Source organism: Athene noctua, chromosome 7 (genome assembly GCF_965140245.1).
Source record: "Athene noctua chromosome 7, bAthNoc1.hap1.1, whole genome shotgun sequence".
Taxonomy (NCBI): Eukaryota; Metazoa; Chordata; class Aves; order Strigiformes; family Strigidae; genus Athene; species Athene noctua.
The window spans coordinates 40,600,057-40,605,510 of record NC_134043.1 but is presented as its reverse complement, the minus strand read 5'-3'; positions in this window follow the sequence as shown (position 1 = coordinate 40,605,510).

Genomic DNA, 5,454 nt, shown 5'->3' with positions numbered 1-5,454 from the left:
TTGTACTGCTAGTGTCGTACATGACTGCTATTAACAAAGTCTGGGCAAGAGTGTGGGCTGTACTCGTGCATGTGTGTATGTCCAGGTTTTCCTGCTCTCTGCCACGGCTGTACCATTTCCTAGCCATTATTCTTGTCCTATCTTCCCCTCCCTGCAGCCATTCTAAACTACTCCCTCTAATCCACTGGCATTAATGGCACAATCTGAGATGAGGCGGCTGTGCTGCTGGCAATATCTAAACAAAACAGACTCTGTTGCATAGACATCTCTTACTTCTGTAAACACCACATGATGTCTAAAAACTGGTGTTACAATGGCTGTCGTGAGAGAAGTAACATCCAGAAACCCAAGATGGCAGAAAAAATTAGGAAATACCCCTTCAGTCTTCTTTTGTAATCCTCTACCAGGGAATGTTCCCCAGAGTACATTTCTTAGCCCTTGAAGCACGCTTTACTGAAAGGGACCTGGTCGTGAGTTCTGAGTGTAGCTATTTATTATGGTGCGGTTGGACAAAAAATGTGTATTTAGAAAACTAAACCCATTACATTTTATTAAATAAATGTGATTATTAAATAACATTGTTCTTTGCCTTCCAGTCTGCAGAAGCATGGACATTCACAACAGTCTGACCCGGCTGAACACGCTGGAGAACTGCACGGTGATTGGGGGCCACTTGCAAATCTTGCTGATGTTTAAAACCAAGCCTGAAGATTTCCATGAGCTCGGCTTTCCTAAACTGGCTATGGTTATAGACTATTTGCTTCTTTTTTGTGTGTGTGTGGCCGTAAGAGTTTAAAGGGACTTTTCCCAACCTCACTGTGAGTCGAGGAACTCGTCTGTGTTTTAACTCTGCACCGGTCATTTTTGAGATGGTTCACCTGCAGGAGATCGGCCTCTGTAACCTGATGGACGTTACTCGAGGCTCTGTGCGGATTGAGAAGAACAATGAATTATGTGACTTGTCCACGATCGGCTGGTCAAGGATTTTAGATTCTGTCAAAGATAATTGCATTGTGGCCAACAAGGATGACAAAGTTAGAGTGTGGAGATGTGTGTCCAGGAGCTGTGAGAGGGAAGAGCAACTGTGCACCTACTGTGATAAATGGAATTTTCGCTGAACGCTGCTGGGCCCACGATGGCTGTCAGAGAGGTGAGTCTGGGGCGTGGTGTATGTCAACTGTGGTTTTGCTGTCAGTTTTTAACCTGTCAGACCTACTGGAGGGCTAATAGGTGCCTGTTAACCTGCTACCTTTAAGCACAGCTTCCTAAAAGCAAGGCTTAAAATTAGCATTATTCAGGTGAAGAGAGGGCCTGTGGGATGGGGCTGTTTTAGCAGTTTTCACCTATGTGAATAAAGTGTGCAAGAATGTTGTCTTTGGTTTCTTTGCCAAGTTAGGGACTGCCTGAAGCGCTCAAGTTTAACTGACTCGGAGTGTATCTGGTATCTTGTGTAATATTTAAGGTGGTATTAGTATCTCTGATGAGGTTTGGGTAGGGGATTAAAAGTGCAGATTGACTGGAAGGCTGCTGCAGGCAGAAACAGAACCGGAAAGAACAGTCTGATGGAATAAACCCAACTCCATAGAGGTGCAATTACATTTTTACTGAAACATGACTGCTGTAAGAAGGTGTAAGGCCTGTGGATGAGTGAGCAGCGTTTGCACAGAGCAAGAAGCTGGAAGCTGTGGCAGGAGGCCTTATTTTTGCAGGACGAGAATGAGAGGCATGACACACACCAGTACGGCTAACAGTCAAGCTCTGATGTTTATTAGAAAAACAAGTCCTTATTTATTCTTGTGACAGCAAATCCGTGTGTTGCTCTGGCGCATGCTCATTTCAAAAACTCGTTCCTCTCAGCACTTTCCACAAGCGCTACTAAGCGTCCACAACCGGTAGATAAATTTCTGCTTTGTTATCCTAAAGATTCCCTTCTTCTCTCTTTCTTCCCCTAATGAGCAAAAATACTTTTGCTGTAGCCGTCGTTAATCTAGACGCCGCTAATCTTCTAACACAAGGGCGTCATTAATTTAGACATCGTTAATCTTCTAACTTGAATGCTGCTGACACTTTTACATTGTCAGTGACGCAGACGGTTCGCGACCCGGCATACGCACCCGCAGCAAGCCAAGCCAGACCTGAAGGGAAAAGGAGAAGGAGGAGAGAGGACCAGGGTGGGGATTGCCTGCAGCAGGAGTCCCGGGGAGGGTGAAATACCTGGGCTTTGAGCCTGGGGTTTTGTTCACGGGAGAAGTTCTGGTCAGAAATTTGGCTGCTGCTGCAAGCCCTGAACTCCAGTTCTCACACTGTATTAGCATTGCTTTTCATTCCATACGGCTTTGTTTTTTCCAAACTTGGAACTGACCTGCAGTTTAGTTTGATTTATGTTAAAACTGACTGACAGGGAGCACAGTGAATTGAGGTAAAACTGACACATTTGGAATTGTCTGTCTTTCTGGACGTAGTGCATCCAACTGAAGCAAACTTGCAGACTGGAGAGAGTTTCTGGCCAAGCTTTAAAGGGCCACCTGGAGTGCTAAGTGCCAAATTTGAGAAGGAATCCCTACCAGTATGCATAAACTAGTAAAATTAAGGTGGTTTCTCCTCTGATACTCCTCACCCCCAAATCAACTCACTTCCTTTTAAAGAAGGTGGTTGTTTTTGTCGCCAGAATAACAGGGTATGGTGCAAGAAGATGCAAACGTGTATGTGTGTTCGTTTTTAAAAATGAAAAATAAGGTCATAAGGTAGTTTAGTTTTTTTAAACTCTTGTGGTATATGGTTCAGCAGCACTGAAACCTGGCTCCTTATACATTTGTGTTTTATGTTTTCCACTGTTTCATAACATTAAAGATCTAACTGAAACTTGTTCTGTGGCTAGAGCCTTCATAATGTCCCTCGTTCCTGTGAATTTTCTGGGGCTGTGCTACAGCAGGCTAGAATGCATGTTTTCTCTCCCTCGTGTGACTGCCTATTTCTATGAAACCTGTAGGAATGTGATGTTGTTACCACTGGGGCAGAAATTTCAGCTCCTGAGTCTCTCATACAAATTCAGCTCCATTTCCTGGAGGATACCTGTGCAGCATCCCACGCTTACTTACCTTAGTTACCGAAGGAAGCCAAGCTTGTATGTCCATTTGACTTGACTTTGAAACTGAAATTTGAATTTGAAAAGAATTTCTAGAGTACTTATATAGAGATGCTCCCATCTGGTTTTCTGTGTTCCTTGTGGAAGATTTAGAGAAGCAGTGCTCCTGCATGTTTTGGCTGTAGTATGCATTTTCAAAACAGTTAACAAGCCACGCTTATCTCTGTTTTGCAAAGCTTTGTAAGATTTGTCCTTTTATTTATTGGTAGCTGGTTCTCAGCAAGTTGCTATCTGCATTGTATTGTGCCTTGTGACACCTGCCTGTATGCCTCTCAAGTTATTTTAACAGCTTGAGTAGTCTTTTAGAGGTTTTAGACTTTTTGAGTAGTCTTTTGAATAGTCTTCAGCTTTCAACACACATGCACACCCGTAACTGTGGTAGAGACTGGCATTTATTTAGTGAAGCCGTTCATCTCTGTTTGCTCGGTTCTCTGCTCTTGTGCCAGCCATAACGTATCCTTAGCACATGTAATTGTTTTCTCAAGGTTGTTAAGCGCTCGTGTGAATTGTACTTTGGCTTTCCTCCGCCTGAAGAGCCTCACAGCAGCTCCCAGAACTGAGGGTATGAATGGCATGAAATCTTTCCCTCGGCATTTTTGCAGCTTATCTGTGAATCCTCAGCAGAGAATTCTGTGCTGAAGTTTCCCATCTCTCTGGTTTTAAGTGTATTTTCCTCTTACGTTTGTTCTTTGGCTTTTAACCAATGCTGGAATGAAATGTAGCAATTTCAGTATAATTTCCTTGGGGGAGGTTTAGTTTTGTGTGTTGTTATTTTTAAGGAGGGTTATTTGTACCCTTGGTTTGTTTTACAGAACTTGGTGTAGAATCTCCTGTTTGCTGTTTTTTGTTTTGCATCTCTGGCTGGAAAGTTGTTGCTGTCTAATCTGGTAGCGCTGCTACCCTGGGACTGTGGGCCAGGATATCTTGTTTACTGTTTTGTCTACTAGAAAAAAATTCTTCAAAAATCTTAAAAAATAATTGTTTTGTTGTTACAGAGTGTATGCCAATTGACAGTGACAAGCCCCAAGCTGTCAAGCTTTTCCAGCGTGCTAAGCTTTGAGTCTTGCGGGAGAAAATAGAAGATGGGCAAGAATTTTGAGAAAGCACATATGGGAAGGCTGAAAGATGTCACAGAAAGGTCTTGTGTGAGTGGGAAGGGAAATGGTCACGGTTGGGGTTGGCGTGGGGTTGCTGGCTGTCCCCTGTTACAGGATTTCACCAGACTCTGAGTATCTCTAGGCTTGCTTTATTAACTCAGAGTTGGGCTGTCACCACAGTGAGTGGCAACAGCTGACGAAAAGCATCTTATATTTATGTGATTCTTCATAATTTGCAATACAGTATCAATGCATCCTCAATTTTAAAAATCCATTATATTCCAGAGTTCCGACCAGTTCTTCTCGTTCCACTCCGGTTCCTCTTCTGACATCGCTGCTCACTGATGCAGTCTTCGGTCACCACGATGACTTATCTTCAGTATTGTTCCTAGAGCACCTGAGCTGTATAAAACAATATCTGTTCATTAATTCTTCCTGCTATTAATAATATCCTAAGAGAAAAGAGTTTTCTAAAGCTTATTCCTTTTACATCCCCCATCTCTTCAACACCAGTCCCTGAGCTTCCCCTGCCTGCTTTCTGCAGTGGCTTCCTGTTGGAGAACGGCTTGCAGAGAGCAAGGCCATGGGTCCCTGCAGAAGCTGATTGCAGCCATCTGAGGTAAACAAAGGAATAAACCCAGGGTACAGTTATGCCAAACAACAGACTGTTATGTTAACAAAGAGAGAAACTGAGGTACACAATGGCCTTGATGGTAAAAACAACCTTGGGAAAGGAGGCAGTCCAGAAAAGGGAAGATGTTGTGACATGTCTGAGATGCCACAGGGGGCTGGGATATTATAATATAGCTTTTTACATGTATCCAATAGATTTGTGAGTAGTATGCATGATTATTGTAGAGTGCTTATATAAGGTGTGATTTCTGTCAATAAAGTTGAAGCTTGCTCTATCATTCACATTGAATCGGCTGCTTGCTTCCTCCGCCCGCTGCAAGTGGCGCACCGAACAGGGTTACCCGAACCCTGCTTTTGCACCAGACGGAACCCGGGAAGCGGCGGAACGGATTTTACGGAGCTGGAAGGCGATAAGGTCGCTGCTGACGGCAGTAAGACGTGTGCCATCTCCTAAAGCGTCGGGATTCGTAAGTCTGACATCGAGGCAGCTGGTCCGGCTTCAGGAGATTTTGGTGTCCGTGGATGGCTACCCCGGAATTGGCCGAATAGGGGTGAGACCCAGGAAAGGCCAGGCCGCAT